At 44.3% G+C, this 21,105-nt stretch overlaps 2 long non-coding RNA genes across 2 annotated transcripts in view; one reads left to right on the forward strand and one right to left on the reverse strand.

Annotated features, from left to right (window-relative positions):
• LOC310839046 overlaps positions 1 to 21,105 on the reverse strand; it is a 202,654-nt gene that overhangs the window by 122,998 nt on the left and 58,551 nt on the right. The window lies entirely within an intron of this gene.
• Positions 14,508 to 15,511, forward strand: LOC310839044. The gene is made up of 2 exons (XR_014561307.1): positions 14,508 to 14,994; positions 15,382 to 15,511. It is a non-coding gene; the product is annotated as an uncharacterized lncRNA (long non-coding RNA).

Raw genomic sequence — 21,105 nt, forward strand, 5'->3', positions numbered from 1 at the left:
AGGCTACTAGAGGAAACAAGATGGGAGCGTTTTCCTTGATCTGCCTGGCAAGGAAATGCTAAGTGCTGCTGCGAAGGAGAGTGGAGGGTGAGCCAAAGTAAAGGTTGGATAGGAGCCCTACAGTCTTGGCTGCCTGTAGTAGCTGTTGCAAGCCAGGACAGTCAAGAAGAGGCTTCCAAATCTGCTTGCTCATTAAGATGGTATCACTATCAGTAACAATGATAAACAGTTTTAAGGTGCCTAACATTTCTAAGTACTTTACATATATTAAAAGGTGAGACCAATGTCCCTGTCCCTGGGCTCATAATCTAATAGAATATATGATATGATCTTCAGCATGCCACATGACTAGTGGAGTGTATATGAAGTTTGGAAAGGAGGCAGGCAAGAGAGTGTAGGTCAGTTATCCGGGAAGGGATGTGTTAAAGGGACATTCAAAAGATACATTTGTGTTGTACTTGCAGTTTTTTGCCACTTGTTTGTTGGAACACACAGATAGCACTTCTTATAATCTCTTTTTAGGCTATTCATCAGAGTTTGGACCATGTTGTCTGAAGTATGTATCTCTGGGTCACCAAATCACATCAAATGCTATCAGAGATGTGTGTGTATATACTGTATTTTTGTGCAGTTACACACACACACACACACACACACACACACACACGTATTGTCATTGTTAGAATTTTGTTTTGTGCAAAGGGATGGTTGTATTGCTGCTCAAACAATATTTTCCAAGAATTGGTTTTTCTTGCTGCACTCATCATAGAAAAGGAACAAGGTCATTTTCTTCTCTTAGGACATATAACTAGGGACAATCAGACAGCTGAAAAAAAATCATGACTACTAAGTGGTTAGATAAAATGATAGTGGGATCATCAGAGCTATGGCTTACTGTAGTGAGTTCTGATCTTTTGGTATTCTCAGAATCAAATCAAATCAGATGAAGTAACACATATTGATATAGTCTGAAGGCACACAAGGCTATCACCTTGATGAAGCTAAGCAGGTCTGGATCTGGTCATTGGCTGGATAGGTGACAGCCTAGGAATCACATGTATGCTACCTTGGGTTCTATGGTAGAAGAAAGGTACACTAAAATGTAAGAAAATGAATAAATTAGTAAAAATATATTTTTTATATTTATAGTCTGCCCTTCAGTTATATTCCTGGATGTGCAAGTGAAGAAAGAACCTGCATTAGCAATGCGAATGCACAAGAGACAAAAAAAGATAGTGGATAAATTCAGAAATATACAGTGTTGTGCCATCCATGAGAATGTTTGCTCCTCACTTCAGTCCTGTATTGGGACGCAGGTGGCGCTGTGGGTAAAAGCCTCAGCGCCTAGGGCTTGCCGATCGAAAGGTCGGCGGTTCGAATCCCTGCGGCGGGGTGCGCTCCCGTCGTTCGGTCCCAGCGCCTGCCAACCTAGCAGTTCGAAAGCACCCCTGGGTGTAAGTAGATAAATAGGGACCGCTTACTAGTGGGAAGGTAAACGGCGTTTCCGTGTGCGGCTCTGGCTCTGGCTCTGGCCAGAGCAGCGATGTCACGCTGGCCACGTGACCCGGAAGTGTCTCCGGACAGCGCTGGCCCCCCGGCCTCTTGAGTGAGATGGGCGCACCAACCCCAGAGTCTGGCAAGACTGGCCCGTACGGGCAGGGGTACCTTTACCTTTACCCTCAGTCCTGTATGCATGTCTACCCAAAAGGAAGACTTACTCCTACCTAAGAGCACATATGATTGAAACCTAAAGCATCCAAGTAAATGTTAGAGAGATGCACTGTGAGGTTGGGAATGTTGACAGGTTTGCAGAGAAATTCTCTGTGCTCTCTGCTCGCTGCTAGTATATAATTACTGCTGCGTGATCTCCTCCCCCCTCATGTTTTTCGATCTTGCTGTGTGCCTCTGCTAAAGGGAATGTTTATGGAGAAGTAATTGAAGGGAGCTGTTAAGAGCTGACTCCACTTGTGAGCAGCTCTTAATGAGTCATTTGGAAGGATTGGGCTTTGGCAATGCAGGAGGGGATGAAGTCATTCTGCAGTTGTTTGATGTGTATTTACATGGCCAAGAATAATCTGTTGTGTAGGCCTTGCTCCTTCAGTCTCCCAGTGGGTGACATGTTTAAAATACCCTTGTTCTCTTTCCACCACTTGTTCCATACCAGTTCCTACATATTCTAGGCCCCAACACCTTTCCTCCTCACCCACACCTGGCTTGGAATACAGCTTGTTGTTGTTGTTTAGTTGTTTAGTCATGTCCGACTCTTCATGACCCCATGGACCAGAGCACGCCAGGCACTCCTGTCTTCCACTGCCTCACGCAGTTTGGTCAAACTCATGTTGGTAGATTCGAGAATACAGCTTAGTGTGCTTCATTTGGTGGAGTGGAAATGTGGTTGCACCACCACATGGCCAGCTCATAACTCAAGTCACACTTATCACTCTGTGCCCACACTCGGTGTACCGTCAGCAGCTTTGTGGGACCTGTAAACTGTGTTGCAGCATGAGTCCATGGCTGCTTCATCATGCCCCCATGGCATGCATCCTGCACTCATGTTCTTGATACATCAATTTATTTTTCTCCATTTGTTCTACAAAGATCCCAAATAGCCAGTGTGAATGCAGCTGGCTGGCATGCAGGACCATCCAGTGCACATTGACTGTGAAGAAAGTCTTATTAATGGGGGGGAAAGGTTGCAGGAAGCAGCTGTGTTAGCCTGAAGAAGATTATAGCACTCTTCAAATATCTGAATACCTATCACAGAAGAGGGCAAAGACTTGCTCTCTGCTGCTTCAAAGGGCAGGACTAAATATAATGGGATTTAGTTACAGGTGGACAGGATTCAGTTGAACATTAGGAGAAACACGGTGACATCAAGTGTAGTTTGACAAGGTAACCAATTAGAGAGGTAGTGGGCTCTCGTGCCCTGAAGGTCCACAAGCAGAGGCTGGCCAACCATCCGTTGGGGATGTCTAACCCTGGATTTACTGCATTCAGCAACAGATTGGACCAGATGGCCTAGAAGCTCCTCTCCTTAACACTATGATTCTATGACTTAATATAATTGGCCGTTGGTAGTAAAGCTTTATGGACCTCTGGCATGACTCTCTGCGTATCCACAGGACTTGGAGGTACACTAAATGGATGAGGCCTTGGTTTAGTAGGCAGGTGGACCAACTAGGCAACAACTCATGCATCTATTATTATAAAATGCTTTGAGGCCAGTGTGTCTGAGGGTATTAATGCTATTTCATATGAGCTTCCCTCTTAAGTTATTGGGATGCTTTTGTTCAAATTAGCCTGAGCTAACCACATCATTCAGATGACAGAGGGATCACAGAAACCTGGAGGCATCTTATGCCAGTTATGGGTGCCCAGAGCGTTGGCTTTGGCTTTAAATAAAGTAACAACATGTGTGAATGAAATTCTGTTGGGAAATTATTAGATATTAGAAGACAACATGGGTGATATTCCAGAGTGGTTTAATAACCAATCCCTCTTCCAAGGGGACTCTGGGAATTGGAGCTCTGTGTGGGGAATAGGAATCTCCTAACAACTCCCAGCACCCTCAACTCCCAAAATTTGTTGGTGGAAGCCATGACTATTTCAAACGGTATCATAGTGTTTCAAATGTATGGTATGATTGTAGTCTGGATTCTTATCTGTATATGGGACATGCATGGTTTCTATACCTTACATATCATAAATACAGAAGCACTGTAATTATGTGAGGCCACTTATTAAAAGCACATGCTTTGCCATGCACTGTGCTGATTCATGCTTGATACAGCAAACATATTTGCCACATGTATATTTTGTGTATCTTGTGGTGAATGCAGGGTGGAGAGAGTGTTTGTAAAAATAAAAATAAAACAGGAACATGTGCTTGTTGGGTGATAACGCTGAGGCCTTGAGCCTCCCCTCAACACAGCGCTGCCTGGGATTCATCACTCCGGTCTCCCATCACGCTGATGTGGCCCTTATCCAGGGACATGAGCACACGATTAGCAGAGTTCAAAAGCAGAAGTTCAGCTTTGAGGAGTAACATCGAAGCCTAATTTATTGCAAATTAAAACAAACAGAACAGAACAAAGAAAAACATGGCTTCTCTCTCTGTCTTTCTTCCTCGGAGAGAGAACTGCAAAAGCAAAAGCTATACAGAGCGGAAACACCGTATCTCAGTTTCTTCCCACAAGGCTCCAGTAATCAGTGCTGGAATGTAAACAGACATGTGATATGTAACAATTCCACACATCTGCAGCATGGAAGGAATGGAATTCTCAACAGTGCTGAACATGCAGTACAGAAACGAGACTGGCTGCATCTCCCTCCATTTATTTTTTAAAAGGGTTGTCAATAGCAACTGACCCTCCCCTCCCCTCACCCCGAAGTAAAGCCTGGGCTGCTCTTGTACTATTAGCAACAGCTTAATATGCTAAATCAGCAAGTGAACTACAACAGGGTATGAATATAATAACATTATCATCCATTCAAACCTGCATGTCAAGTTGCTGTTAAAAAGGCACAATGACAGGTTTAAACGTTGGCAACCATACCATGAAAGCCCAGTTCCCCTTTTCATGTTTTGCAATGTCTGACCCATCAAGCACCAGTGAGGAAATACTTCTGTGCTATAAAAGTATTAATTTGAGATTAAATTGCATAGTCTGTATTTTAAGAACACTTAGTGTGGTTACTCAGTCTTTATTACTCATGATAAATACAGATATAGGTGGTCTTGAGAGTAACTTGAGAGTTGTGAAACTACAGGAGGAACCACCGACAACCCCCTCCCCATACCAAAATTGTGCCTTGAAAGTGTATAAGTAATTTCTTTCAGGGAAATGACAGGCCCTTTACCCAGAGCCTGGCTCTCCTAGGTTCAGTGCAAACTAGTGTGTCAGAGAGCTTTGTAATGTTGGTCACCAGAGGGTTAATGTCATTAAATGTATTATAGTCCATTAACAATGAGATCCTCTTGTAGGCAGGGTTGGGTTTCCTGTCTCTTAAATGTCAGATCAAGGTCAATGGTTTATGTTGCAGATTGATTGCTCTCTTTAAACTGCCTCTTCATAGCGTACACAAAATTTTTCCCCAAACGGTGCTGTCTCTGAATTTTATAGGAAAAAATATATGATTTTGTGCCAATGTTTATATCAGCGCCAGGGCACTGCATTGTAGGCACACAATAGGATTGCCAACTCTTGAAGGATATAAGTCTAGTACCTGGATGGAGTTTGCTCCCTAAAATATGCCACAGATTACCCAGAACTCTTCTGCTGCAGTGCAGAACAAGGGGAAATCAATATTGAAGGGCATCCTATTTTATGAAGAAACTTGACCATCTTTAAGGATATTCACAAACTCCTGACAGGCTTCCTCAGGAGAAGATTTTCCTCAGGAGAAGGTTTTCCCAGAACACACTGAAACTCTCCTCAGAATTTTCCTCAGGAGAAGATTTTCCCAGAACACACTGAAACTCTCTCCCTTAGAGATGGGTAGTGTAGAAAATGGACTAACTTAACAAAATTACCGTTGGCTAGAAGGACAAACATCTGAAGACAACTGCCTAAATACAGCGTCTCCTCCACTCCTATGCTACTGCAAAGGCCTGTCAACATTTCAAGGCTTCCAGGAAGCTGTGACAGAGACAAGGCAGAATCCAGTGATCAAATTCTGAGGTGGGTGGGTGGTGGTAGTGCAGAAGAATGACTACCCTGATCTGACATAACAAGTGGGAAGCTGAGAATCAGTGAAGAATAATAAAAGCTAGCTGTGCACATCCTGAGCCTTGCTCTCATTATCTTATTCAATGAGTGATTTGAGGGAATCTGCTCAGAGCCTCGCCTGAGTATCTCCCATGGAGGAAATAATCGAGATTAATGAATCTGAACTCCCAGGAAGTTATCATTTACATTTCCCTTCCACATCTGGAGTGCTGCAGTTCTTAGTGTGGTGGGTTTCTTTTTGCTGAGCCCCTCCCCTTGCCCGATGAGCTGGACAACATGCTGTTCAGTGAGCGATAATTACAGCGTTGGCTCAGGCAGGCAGCCCTCTCCTTTAAACATCATGTTGCTCAGAATCTCATGCTGGGTCAGGAAATCGCTAGAAGTCAATCTTTTGTGAAGGCTTCCCACTGGCCCTGTAGGCATATCGAGTGGTGGATAGTTCTTCCTTCTGGTGGTGGTGGTAGTGATGGAGCAGAGAGAGGGGAAGTTTCTAGAAGAAAAATAGCGGCGCCACAAGTAGCAGTCAAACATTCCTCTGTTATTTGCTTTAATGAAAGTACCGGTAGGTTGATGAGGCAGCAGGGACACTCTTGGCAGGCGTTGTGTTCTTCTTAGGCCTCATTCTCATTGGGCTGGTAAACCTGTGCCCAGGCAACTTACCATATCACCAGAAAAGAAGAAATGCGTTACTACAAAAGAGGGCACCACCTTGCATCAGATTTGCAGATGCTAATTTCTCTGTGTAAATGCAGATTTAGAAATAAGGGGTTGTATCCAACTGCATTCTAGTCAGAGGAAACCCACTTGAATTAACAGATGTCTGTTAAATTCAATGGATTTACTCTGAGGAGGACTACTGTGTGTGTGTGTGTTTTTTTTACAGTACAGTGGAACCTCGGGTTGCGGACGTAATCCATGACGGAGGTACATCCACAACCTGCAGCGTTCGCAAGCTGAAGTGCCGCGTCTGCGCAGGCGCTGGTGCGATTTGGTGCTTCTGCGCATGTGTGAAGTGCGATTTAGTGCTTCTGTGCATGCAAAAGAGCAGTGAAACCCGGAAGTAGCCCATTCCGGTACTTCCAGGTTTCCCGCGGTCCGCAACCCGAAGATGGGCATTGCCATTCAAATGGTGTGTGTGTGACCATGCCATGTCATTTATTATGTGGTGAGGGGCTTACTGCCCACCTCCAATATTTTATTCAAGTTGGCACCCCTGGCAAGACATCCCACTTGCCCCCTGACTTGGGGCGGAAGCTATTGTTGCCTCTTTAACCAAGTGGACCAAGTGGCTTGAGCTCACGGGTGGGACAGATCCTTTGAGCCAGGAGAAAGATCCCAGATTCCAAAGCATGCAGGTGTATTTAATGAGAGGAGGAGAAAAAAGAAGTTAGCAGAGAAAGCTCATGAAACAGTTCTAATTAGTCTCATTTGAGACAGGCTTACAGAGTGACATCAGTCATACTTGGAAGGCTTTTCCCCATTGCTCAAGAAGAAACAACCAGCCCCCTTTTATTCAGTGTGCTTCAGAGGAGGTGCTTGATTGGGTCAAGAGCTCTTTGCCCATCAGGAGGTGGTGACAGGCATTTGGTGTAAGCACTGGGTGCCTCTGAGATGAGTGGTTAAGGATGCTTATCACTAGCCAGGAAAAGAAGGGAAGGTGGGAAACAAGGTGTCAGTTCCCCTATGACAGGGTGAGACCGAATGGGCACCCACAACCTCGTCTTGCAGATGCAGAGGAAAAGGCAGGCTCTGTATGTTAGGATTGTTTTGCTTTAATGGAAGGAGGAGTCTCTGGGCCCATGAAGGTCAACTGTTTCTCCACAAAATCCGTTACAGGGTTAGCACAAGTCTAACCTAGCCAGATTTCTTTTCTTTTTTTAAAGATGCAGACAGAAACCAGGCTGTCGCCTCCATAGCAACGCTGGTATTATTTTGTAATCGGTCGTTTTAGTTTACATTTTTAGGATTGGTAAAAATAAAAATTACGACTGGCCTGCACAACTTGGAACCCACCAAGATGAATGCAACTAGAGGAGCAACTTGGCCTGTTCTTTTCACTTACGGAGTTTGGTATGTGCCTCAGAAGCTTTTTATGGCATGCGGAGAGGAGCCTTATCACCTGCTAAGGTCTGCACAACAAGCTGCTAATTAAGGCACAGAGAAAATCTTGCAAATCAGTTGGCAACTCTTCACTGGCCATGTAGGGCAGTCTCCCTGCTTTGCTCCCTGCCAGAAACTGCAAAAAAACAGGAAGGTTGTGAAACACCTGACATTTGCCATGCTGGACCACTGGGTTGATGCAAGATACTGTACTGTCTTAGGTTGGAGGACCCAACCTTCTCTTCCTCTTCCCTCCCTGGCTTGCATTTTTGAATTGTCTTGCTGTTATGTTAGCAGTGGCATTGTGGTTGGGGATTGTATTAAAGAGGCATTGTGGTGTGTACCCTTATCTCTGTTTTGCATCTAGAAACTTTCCCAGCCTCTGTACACCACTACATCTCTAAAAAAAAATCTATTAACACCAGGGCTAAAGTATTGCTCTATTATATATATTTGAAAAATTTATTTTAAAAAATGTACAATTTCTAGGTTGGTGATGCTACAATACACCTGGATTCAGCTAGAGCTTTGGGTTTGCATTTCCCTAATTTTTAAGGACCACTTGAAATCATCTGGGTGGGTTTGTTTTCACAAAACATTCAAAGGCCATCTTCAGACATCTGGTTTAGCAGAATAAGAATAAACTGCAGTGAACTGTTAAGCCCCCTCTCCTCTTCTGGCATGGCTGTGAGGAGGAATTCAAAATGTTTTGCTCCGGTTTTCAATTAACCACAGTTTTGCATGATGCGTGCACCCTAAACTGTGGTTAGTATCAACTACACAGCAAGCTACTTAGTCTCAACTACAAATAAAAGCTTTCCAGGCCCCTCATGGAAGTGCTGGGGCAGAGTAAGGAAGCACATGAATCCAATGCTTGTTCTTTCCTTGTTAAATTATGGTTTTGCTTGACACCCAAACCTGAGTCATTCTCCTGATCCCATTCATTTGTGCCCCTAGGGATTTAATTTGTTTTTCATATTTGCTGCATTGTTTCTCTTCTGAAAGAAGCATCAGGGGGCTTGCTTTGTGCATGATCTGCTGAACAAAGTGATGCTGCCCCCTCCAATTCCCACAGTGTTCTCTCTTTTGTGGGGATTTGATATCTGCACAATTAATTACTATAGCAAAGTTGTTTTCATGGCAGAATGGAAATATCTCTCCCCCCCCCCCCCCCCCGTGAGCGATTTTGCTTTTTGTTTTAATTGAGAAAGCTGAGCAGAATCTAAAAATAGGGTCCTTCAAGCTGTCATCCATGCAATTGTGGAGAACAGGGCTGTTATATAACAGCTTTAGTGGGAGGGGGCGGATTTCAAAGTAGATCTGGGAAGATGTTAGTATTGGTACTGCTGTGATCTGCTCAGCATTGCATCCCAGTGTGATCACTGACAATCGACCATTGTCAGTGATGACAATCATAAGTACAGTCATACCTCATGTTACATCCGCTTCGTGTTATGTTCTTTCATGTTACATCCCACAGCAACCCAGAAGTACCGGAAAGGGCTACTTCTGGGTTTCGCCACTTGCTCATGTGCAGAAGTCACACGCATGCGCAGAAGTGGTGAATCGCAACCCACGCGTGCGCAGATGTGCCGCTGCGGGTTGCACTCTTTTCATGTTGCGAATGGGCCTCCGGAACGGATCCTGTTCGCAACCAGAGGTACCACTGTATAAGCCCCGAGTTCTGGAAGATAACCTCATGTCTATGGAAGCCCACCAGAAATGGATACAAGGTACATACTGGATTGGGACGGTGTGTGGAAGACTACTGTTACCAACCAGGTGTAGGAACCTTTGGGCCTCTGGGTGTTGTTGTACTACAACTCCCACCCTCCCCAGCAAGCATGGCCAGTGGTCATGGATGATGGGAGTTCAGCAACATCTAGAGGATCAAAGTTCCCCCCATACCTGGTATAAACCAAGGAGAGAGAAGATTGGGTTGGCCCATGGAAGGGGCCCATGCAGTCTAGGAAGAAGAGGGGGCAGGAATCATACTACTCAATCATTTGAGTATATATAGCATATTTGAAATGCTCCAGTCCTTCACATGCCTTAGGTCAGTGATGGTCAAACTCGGCCCTCCAGATGTTTTGGGACTACAACTCCCATCATCCCTAGTTTACAGGACCAGTGGTCAGGGATGATGGGAATTGTAGTTGGAGGGCCATGTTTGGCCATCACTGCCCTAGGTGGTGCCATAGCTGTCTCAGAACCCTTCCTTTCTGCTCTTGGTCTATTTCACCACCACCTTCAGAGGACTAGGATTTACAGTTCTAGAGATATCTAGGCATGTTTGTCTGTGGGTATTTTTCCAAAGAGAGGGGAATGAATCACTGAAGTGGGGGGAACAGGCTCGATTTTCACACAGAAAAGAGGGGATGCATATTTTGCTGCACATCTCAGAATCTAAAAATGCTAGCAACTTCCTGGTTGTTTTATCTGTTGTTGTTGTTGTTGTTGGGTGTTTTTTTGTTTTATTTGCTTATCCTGGTGGGCAAATCCCCCTGCCTTGATCCCCCCTGCAGATGCCCATGCACCCTAAATGAACCACACGGGCTGCCATGCTAGGTGAACTGTGGATTCCCTGCCTTTGCACTGAGTACTAGTAGCCCCAGCCTGCTCACCCTTTCCACTCAGGGCTAGTTAATCCATATAAATAGCTTGGACTGAACTTCAGCCAGCACTTGTGCATTCTGAAACCCAATAAATGACAGAGTGGGCCAAGACAGGTGCTGCTATACCTGCTATATCATTGGTGGCTTATACAGCTATAAGCCCAGGCTCCTTAATGATAAGATCAGAGGCATTCCCTAGTCTTGTCATCTATGACCAGCTTAACATACCCTGCTAAGGCCCAATAAATATGAAGAATGTGAATATGACGGGCCATTACATTGTGTAATTGGATTACAAATATAAGCTTCCTCTCCATTTCCCCAGGTCGCCCCCACACTTCAGTACTGACCATCATTTCAACCAAAAGGCTGAAGTAGCATTATTTATTAAAAAATAGTATATAGCTATAAAATATAAAACTTGCAACCCAGCCAGCTAAATGACGGCTCAGCAACCTGGTGGATTGTGATGCTGCTTTCCCTCTTTCTGAGCAATACACAGACTCTCACTCAGAGTACTCCTTCCTTTATTTAGGTTCGCTGTACTAAAATGATGGGCAGTGTGTGTGTGTGTGTGTGGGGGGGGACATCCTTTCAGACATAAACCAGAGCAAGCACACAGATTCAGACACCATTGCGTGCCATTAGGAGGAGAGTAGTTAGCTGTTTCCGTTCAGTGCTGGTTGAAACCGGACAACTGTTCTGACTGGGCCACTTTCCACTGGATATTGCTAATTGGACTCTTCCCTTGCCCTTGGGGTATTTTTATCCTGCTTGGCCACATAAATCAGCCCCCCAAAGCACACACACAAAAACTGTTTGATCTGCATAGCCCTTGCTTTGTTTACTTGTATAAAGACGTGGGGTCGTTCTGTTCCCTTTTGAAGCCTTCCCCTCATGACTTTCTGCGGTATGGTGACCCATGCTTCTGAGCACCGCAATTTCCTAGCGACTCCGTTCAGCAAATCAAATCAGCAGAGGAAATTGCTTTCTTTGCTTGGGATACAGGCTACTTGCTTCTTCCCTCTCATTGTGCCTCAGTGGCAACGTCTAATTGATTTGACTCACTCGAAGCCCTTTTCAGAGTGGCAGCATGCTTAGCAAATTTTCCATCAGCAGCAGTTTGCATCGGGCCTGTAGGGTAATAATAGTGATCTCTCCACCCCACGGGCCTCATTAGGCACAACAGGCTTTGAAGGAGGTTGGCTTTGCAGGCTGTTTTGGGCAAACCATGCCTCATCTTAGCTGAGACTGTCATCATATGATGTCAGGTATTGGAAAGTTCAAGAAAGAGTTGACTTATGCAGCCATGGCTTGAATTTAAGCTGCTCAAAGTTGGCGCTTTTGGAATTTGGCTCCCTTTGCTGCCCAAGATCCTTTGCATCCCAGCTTGAATTCAAGTCAAGAATACAATATTCCTTTGTAGCCATGGCTCAAAATTTGAATCAGCTGATGTCATATGATGTCAGATAGCAGACATTCCTGTCCACCTGTGGCCTGTGCACACATTTTGCCTTCCATTTGCCCTTCTTTTCTGTCTTCCTCTCTTGCTCTACCACCCCATTATATCTTCTCCTCTATCTATCCCTGCCTAGCGGGCTGCCCCGGGACGGATGGGGTACTATTGCTGGCAGCCTCAACTGATCACCCACAGAGAGCTTTTTTCAAAACCAACCAACCAACCATTTTCAACCTCTTTTTTTACCCATTCTAACTTCTCTCCCCCATTCCTCTCATCATCTCCCAGGAATAAGTTTATTTAGATGAAACTATATATAGGTTTTCCTCCTGATTATATGTGCTTGGCTGCTACCGCTTTGTTCTTAGGCATGACGTGAGTTGATAGCCTCATGGCCAGTTTTCTTAGCATATCATTACTGTTGTTTCAAGTTGAAATGGATGGCTTGTTTATCTTGCTCTGTAGTTTTCATTTTTAAATGTAATTCTGGGTGAGCTCTCTGACTCAGCCTGATCCACAGCGCCAGCAGCTATTATAACCAAGCACTCCTACGCAGAGCTTTGCTGATGTTTCTGTCCATCAGCATCCTGCAAAAGCTGTTCCAGTTCTGGGGCCCACACAGATTTTCTAATTCATTTTATTAATCACTTTCCTGCAACTGCCTCCTGTGCAAGTCCCACTGAGATAAGCAGGGTGCTTCACACAAGAACATTAATGGTCCTTATCAGCACGGCCCCTTGGGATTCAGTCCCTGGTCACTGAACGGACAGGAGTTAGCAAGCTTGGAGGTTTTGCCATTTTATTCTCTATAGATCTGTTCAGCTGGGCAGAAGCAAATGGATCAGAGCTATTATGTGGTTTAAGGAGAGGCAGCATGGAAGGATCCAAACGTGTGCTTAGGCTGCATCTCTTCTACTGCTTAAGACTTCAACAGTGCAATCAAAACAGGGAATGTGGTCCTCCAAGCCCCTCTGTCCGGACCTCGGGATTCTCCCCAGTCCGCATCCCTCACAGGAAGGGCATTTTTTGTACCAGTACTCCCTGGTATGAAGTACCAGCATCTTTTTTTTTTTTTTTTGCTGAGCACAACAGCCATTTTGTACCTCCTACCCGCACGCTGCATGTCTATCAAGATAGCATACCCTCCAACATTTCTCCAATGAAAGTAGGTACATCCCATTCCATAATGATAATTTTACTGTTTATATCCCACACATCTTACTGGGTTGCCCCAGCCACTCTGGGCAACTTCCAACGTATGAAAAAACATATTAAAACATTAAACTTTTTTTAAAAAAATCCCTATACAGGATTGCTTTCAGACAGCTTGAGGGTTGGACAACTCAACACCCTCCAACATTTCTCCAGTGAAAATAGGGACATTCTAAGGAAAAGTGGGACATTCTAGGATGAAATCAGAAACCGGGATGGCTTCTTTAAATCAGGGACGATCCTGGAAAATAGGGGCACTTGGAGGATCTGAGATAGGAGTATTGGTTTGCAAAAAAGGCACTGCTCACATGCTCTACTCTGCAGGTGCCTTAAGTGTTTTTGCCCAGTTGGGATGTTATCGAACTCATCTCTTGTTTGCTGGGATGCTTGCACTGGCATGCAGCCCCCAGAACATTGCCCAGATGAGAATGCCACCCTGGGTCTAAGAAAGGTTTAATAATCATGATAATAAGAGTAATACAAACTGTTCTCTAGCATGGATTGCAGTGATCTTGAGCGATCTTGGGGGTGGGGCAAACAAAGCTCTTGGAATAGGTGAGGACTTGTCTGAGACGGGATGTCAGCAGATTTAGAAACCAAAGTGCCTGTAGGATGGTTGGGAACTCCTCACTCAGGTCGTTTTAATGGGTGCTTGCTTGCTTCTGATCCAGTAAACAGTAAGTGGAGAGGTGTAAATCAGGCACTGTGCAATTAACACTATTTTTATAACCGTGCTATCAGAATCTTTCATTTGGCTTTAGGCATCATTTTCTTCTGGTTGCACAGCCAAGTGTTACAGAATTTTGAAGAAACAGAGCTAAGACAGCACGGGGGGTGGGGGTGGGGAGGGCCGGGGCAGCTCATAAACTGACTCCTATTTGGAGCAGCACACATCTGAAAACACGAGCCATGGTTATTGTCCTCTGCCAGCATCCATGCACAAAGACACGTCCGCACAAATAGGAATGCCCCATTCCCTCTCCACCCCTTAGCGTCCTCTTTCTCCTCTGTAGAATTAGCAGAAGCAAGACGAGGAACTTTATGGCACTGAATTGCATGTGACAAAATACCCCTCATTAACATGAAGATTGCATTTCATGTACCTTGTTAGGTTTTGTCAATCTGAGAATGATGTTTCCTAATCTAGGGAGATTAGTCACCTATGGCATACCATTATTTCCTGCCTGTTTCCATTGACATAAGCAGGGCTGAGGAGTCTCTTTCAGCCAGAGGACTGAGTTCTCTTTTGGAAAATCTTCTTGGGGAAGGGGGCACATGCAAGTGGGATGGGGTCACAGGCAAAAGTGGGCAGGGCAATGAATGCAAATGTGGCATTTATTTCGTGGTAATAATAATAATAAAATAAAAAGCAGTGGCAACGACAACAACATAATTTTAATAATAACCAAGCAAAAGAACAGATTACTTCCCAGCGGCACCCACAATTGTGTGGTCTGAGGAGGCATCAATGATGCCTCCCCAGCTGTTGCCATTGGCTGTGGACTGCCTGTGATGTCACAAAAACACATGGCAACTGAGTGGATATAAACATGGTCCAAGGGGATAGGCTTTCTCCCTTCCCTAACGGATCAAAGCAGGTAACAGCTGTGGCATTCAGGACTCCTGGATTTCACATGGAATTAACAGACAGAATGAGGAGATCATCCAGCAGCAAGTTGCTATGGAGTGATAGAAAGCAAGTTTGCTTGCTGAGTGGGATTGCAGCATGGAGGGGGCCAATGCCCATGGTTGGAAGCTGTCTGGAGCCTGGCGATGGACTTAGTGGAAGCTGGCAGATGTTGGTGGGTGGAAGCTGGTGGAGTTCACATTTGGAAGCTAGTGGGTGGCACAAGGCTGAAGCAGGTTGTTGCTTGCACATGTAAGAGGGTTGGCATTTACGTTCAGAAGCTGGTTGACATGAACTGTGTGGATATTTGCGTATGGAACTGAGAGTGGCTGACGAGCGAATGTGTCTGTTGGCGTTCTTCCTGGAAGTCAGCCGGTGTGTGTCTGTGTGCGTGACTGGGAGGTTCTGAATGTGGTCAAAGCAAATGGTGTGTGTCCGGGTTCGTTCACGGGGCAGTGGTGGTCACCCTGCAGGCACAAGATAAATGGATGAGCCTATGGACATTCATGGGTGGAAGCCAGTGGAAGCAGGCAGCCTGAGGCTAGGGATGAAGTTGCTAGTCAGAAGCCAGTGAAGATGTCTGGGCGACCCTGTTGGATAGTAGCCATCCCTCTCACTGTGCCTATGTTTGCTTTCCAGGATGCCTGAAGATGGGAAGGCTTTTCTCGAGGCCACCTGTGGAAGTAATGAAGAGAACCACAGGGCTTAAGCCAGCCAGCTTCTATTTCTAAAGAAATATCTTTCTAAATACACTGTTCATTACACCTTCCCCAACCTCCCACAAGAGGAATACTGGGAGGCTGTTCAGGTGCTTCCCCAGCTGTTGCCATTGGCTCTGGACTGCCTGTGATGTCACAATAGGACATGGCGACTGAGGAGAAAGACATGGCAGCTGAGGGAGGGAGCAGCCACAGGAGAAAGGACTCATGGGAAGCTGGGTCACGTGGCCATTGGACACAGAAAGGAAATCTGGGTTGACTCCCTCCTATCTACGTAGGTTGCCAAGACATTGCTCTCTCAGGGTTCCTGTATCCTGTCATTGACTCCACCTACTGTTAGGTTCCTTGACTTCTGCTCCTATTAGGCATCAGCCACCACTAATGGAAGGCCATGTCTGGCCTGAAGTTGCCCCTGCCTGATTTACAGTCATTTATACGCCACTATTCAGGTTATAAATCTTTCTGAGGCAGCTTACAAATAATGTCAGAAACATTTGAAAACTGCAGTAATTGATATTGACATGTGTATACCAGTATCAGGGTCCTTCCCACAGAGCAGTTGGTGATAGGTGGCTCTGTGGGTGAAGAGGGTGGCGGTTCACCTGGAGTAAACCCTGAGGTCTTCTTCAACCGCCTGCCTCCCTCCCTCCTTCCCTCTCTCCTACAATCCTTACAAGTTTTTGAGTATTAGGAAACATTTGGTACAGCTCAGCTGTGAGAGAAAATAATTGTCAGCTCTCAAGTAACTAAGCAGGTGGCACATGAAGGGAACAAGTTGTGCACGTATTCTTGTGTGTATTAAGAAAGAGAGAGAGAGAGAGAGAGAGAGAGAGAGAGAGAGAGAGAGAGAGAAACTCTATTCTAAAGGAAAGAAAACTGCACAGGTCCAAGTTCAAAGGGAAAAGTGAGACCTGGAAGAAAATTCTTGCTGTGCTATGACTATGCAGAAATCCCTATGGTAAGAACATGACATTAAAATTGCAGGTTCATGCTAGCATAGACTACTATAAGGCTATACCCAGGAGCTCTTTACAATGCATTTCACTCACTTTCCTACCTGCAAAAAGTTTTTTTTTAAAAAAAACTGGATTTATTACACTAGGGTAACAGAGTGCTTTAGTCCACTTTAATTGCACAAATGCCAGTTTCCCAATACATGCTTGAATCCCTGCAAAATATTGACAGACTGGAGATGTCAGTAGTTTTTATTAATAGAATCATGAACTGTAGAGTTGGAAGGGACCCTGAGGGTCATCTAGTCCAACCCCTGCAATGCTAGAATACAGCACAAGCAACATACTATGTCTGCTGAATACCTGATCCTAAACATGCTTGCTTATTGAAAATAAGTTCCACTGATTCCACTGAGTTTAACTTTCAAGGAAGTGTATATATGGTTTCAACCACTATAATCCACCATTTGTTTAGTTGCATCTCCTGTTAACCCTGTTTAAGAAATGACCTTCCCAAGTTCTAAATGCAATTTTCCAAGTGTTTGTGATGTGTGTGTGGGAGACCTGCTGGCTTTAATCTGCCTGCCTCCCACAAATATGGGATCTGCTATTAAGTGCTCTGCTGAACTGTGATATTTCCAGCAAAGTGATGGATGCAGAACTGGGGGTGTAAATTTCAGGAGAAGGTCCCTGTTTACAGAGGTGTTTGGGCTGTGCAAGAATCTCTGGATTCCTAGTGACTCATTGAGACAAAATAGCCTTGAGTGTAATATTCTGCTGATGTGCTCCCTGAGGATTGCCCCATAAATGTCGGCTGGTTCTTCATCTAGACATTCCTGCCATAATTGGTAAGTCCTGGGTCTGTTTATTCTTCCTCTGTATTCTCCTATGAAACGAAGTCAGGATAGGCTGAGTGTGGCACCCTACTCCGATTAAGGGCAGCAACGAATTTCCTATTGATGTTAACAAAACTAATTAAACTCTAAGCTGCTTTTCAGTTAAAACAAATAAAGTAACTAGGGAGATAAATGCTTGGGAGGGTTCCACAGTGCTTTATGCAAACATTTGCCATTGTTTGACACTGCCAGTTTTTCTTCCTACATCCCTCCTGTACTTGAACTTCTACTATCGCTTTCTCCCTCTTAGGGCTCATTCACACTTCTGCTTGTTGCATGTCTAGAAAGTGTTGGCTCAAAAAAGAAAAGAGAAAAAAAATAAGATTTCCTTGGATGCCAAGATCCAAGTTTGGGGCAACTACTGTTTGGTTAGAGAACTCCAGCAGAGATTTAAAATCACAAAGTAAAGCATGGAAATATAGGCTGTAAAACCTTTAAGATATGCTCTTCCAAGTGAGTTCCAAATTTGTCCCCTTTAAAAGTTCCTTCCAAAGTTTCCCTCTTCCCCCAGCATAGGAACAGACGACACATTTGGTAAGTTAAACAATAGTTTACTTACAAACTCTCTTACAAAGTTCAGGTTGATGTGCTTTTCTATACATCAGTCAGAAAAAGCTGCACAGGCAATAAAACATAGTTTAGTTACAAAGTGGTAATAATTCCTAAACTATTGGTATATGTTGAAAGCCACGTGGCTGAACTGGAGGAACCACCTCAGACCTCTTTTCATGGTGAATTTGCAGCTAGATTGGGGGGCAGCAAAGGCTTGATTACCTATTTCCTCCCAAGGTAAGGAGAAGTGACATAGCTAAGCGTGGCAGGACAGCTTACTCTATGGTATTAACCCTCTCATGCAATAGACTTAAGCATGTTAGCTATACGAGGCTGGTTATCCTACAGAAAGCAGGTGTCTGAGCGGTTTTCGCTTGTCCCACACTTTCTAGGCATGGGTCTGAGTGGGTTTTGCATTTTCCCCACAGCTTTCCCCAGAAAGCATGCTCTTTACTGCTGAATCAGAACAAATGGCAATCTATGGAAAACTCAATTGCCGTTTGTTCCAGTTCCGCAGTAAAGAGCGTGTTTTCCCAGAGGAAAGTGGCAGGGCAAATGGAGATGTGGACGGGTCCTTAGTTTTCCTCCCTCCTCACTCCCATGCCATGGCCACTGCTGTTGTGCAACCCACCTTCTCTTTTGCTCCCCTCCCCTACCTGAATGTCAGTCAAATCCAGGACTGTGATGAGGTGCTACAAATCCTCCAAGGGGGCTGTGTGGTGACAGGGTGCTCCACAGATATATACAGTATAGACCAGTAAGATAACTCAGTATAATGGAGCATATCTGATACATAGACAGCTCTGTTATTCATAGGATTAAGTTTATGGCTTATGGCTTTTCATTTTATCTGCACAGCTATACCTCACTAATATGAATCCCATTAATTGTCTATATAATTTAGTAACTTTGTTCATCCTTATCTTGTGCAAAAGGTCCATTGTTTCCTAGCAATGTTTTCTAAAATGCAGCCTGTCTCTGACTTGTCCTTACGATCCAAAATATGGCACTAATAAGTTTGCTCAGGACAGTTATCTTTACTGAGTTAGCCACTTTGGTTACAATGCCTTAAGGTTGCTGGGTTTGCTTCCTACTCCCTAACCCATTTTATGAAGTGGAGCAGCAGCCAAATGGTGACCTCAAGGTGTTGTTAGCAAACAAGTTAATGCTTATTTTTGCTATTTCAGTAGATAAAGATCTAACAGGGTTTATTATTTTCATTCCTATGACCTCTTCAAATGAGCTTTACTACTTTAAAAACAACAACAACACGCTTGATTGATCATTCCTTTGTTTTACTATGTCTATGGTTGTTTCCCGCTGAGGTGTATATTGGGCAATCGTCCTAAGTTGTTTTCACAAAATCTGCACTGAGGTTATATGACATTGCCGCCAAGTGATTGTTATTCTGCATTTTCCACTGTAGTTTTCCATCACTTTTTTGCTGCAAAAAGTCTGTTTTGTTTTTGGAAGAGCATTTGGGTACTACTTAGCCGCTGTTATTTATCACAATGCTTAAAGAGCATACACGTGCATCTACTAAAATGTATGAAAGAGTTTTGAAAACGTGTGACAGTCTGGAAGTGCCCTGAATTTTCAGTCACCAAACTTTTCAGGAGAGAAGTTAACTATCTGCAGCAACAACACAAACAACAAATATTAAAGTTAGCCCAAGCTTTGATGTCTTCTAGAATCTGGATAAACATGGGCTTTCCAGAGCTCTATCCTAAAGGAGCAAAATGTTATTTGTTTTTAAGCAGTTAAGTGGTCTGCAGAGCAGCTCTAGAACAAGTGAAAGTTATTCTTTACCCTCTCTCACCCTTTTTATCTATGGTGATGCAAAGGTTAGCAATTTCAAAGCAGCTGCATTAAGTAGCTTAAGCCACAGTCTGTTGACAGGGAATAACCATGATTACCTAGTAAAGCTGGCTTTGTGAAGAGGAGGAGGAGAAGCAGCTGCCAGTGCCGCTTTGCCTAACGCCATGACAACCAGTGATGGCCAGTTACCTACTAGTTCCGCTGTCCAACCCAGAAATCTCCCTAAATCCCTTTTGCTACTGTTGCTAATGGTTTCTGTGGCACTTATTGCAACCGTTTACCTGTTGCTCTCATAAAAACAGCGCATATTGATGTGCTCTATTATAAATCAATGGCATTACTGGACAGGTTGTGCAGCACGATTGATGAAGATGCCTTGCCAATTCTTTACATGATACACGGGCACTGCAGTATGCCTGGGCACATTTACGGTTTACCGCGAAATGGAGCTTAGTTTATGTTAAGGCATAGATGATCCGCAGCATTACACTGGTAATTTATTTATTGGGTGAAGCAGGAGCTTTAAAGAACATCCTTTCACATTGTTCTGCCTTTGCAATAAAGATATTTTGTGAATGGAAATCATGAAGATACTGCAGGTTCAGTCATAGGGCGATATGGATGTGCATTGAGATGGTCTATCTGCTGGGAGAATGGACAAAACAATGAAGTCATGTGCATGCCTTTGTGTCTGGTGGTGGTGTTTGCTTGTTTTGTGCAATTGCACAGTTAAAGCAAGAGCATGCAATCAATCATGTTGTTTCAGAGTAGTTGGAATGTGCAGTGGTGCATTTATCTGAGCGGTATTTGCAAATGCCAATCTATGAAGGTGTCAGGCAAGCAAATAGCACACATTTATCCTGCATAAATCTGAGTTATAACGAAATGCCAAGAACTTCTCAGGATGGCGTCAGAACTGCCTCAAAATACAAACAGGTCCATGTGCTCTAGATGTGACTGGTATCAATCACTTTACTCTCTTTTTAATTGCAGCCCATTCTGGGGATTAGCAAGTGAGACCTCTTGTGCTCTGGGATATTATCATTCAGCAACACAGAGGACAGGGGAGATCGTGAATAATAATAATCTCTTAAGCGTCTTCCATTGAGGAACAACATGTGCTTTATAAACATGAATGAGTTAAGCTGCTTGAATCCCCGTGACGAAGGAGAAACACAACATGAGCCTTCTCCACCTGCTGGGGCTGCGTGTAAGAACATGTGTGTGTTTGCCAGCTGCCTTGCCCAGCCTTTGTTGACATGGCACCATTTTTCACATGGCCTTCACTGCTGTGCATTGTGGGCTTTGAATCTAACCTTGCTCACAGGGTAATGAAGGGGCTGGGTTTGTAATCATAAGTATATTATGAATGGCCCAGATTACGAGAGTGCCTGATGATAGAACAGGGGAAAGAAATCTCCATCG

This window comes from Podarcis gaigeae (assembly GCF_964106915.1).
Source record: "Podarcis gaigeae genome assembly, chromosome: 2".
NCBI lineage: Eukaryota > Metazoa > Chordata > Lepidosauria > Squamata > Lacertidae > Podarcis > Podarcis gaigeae.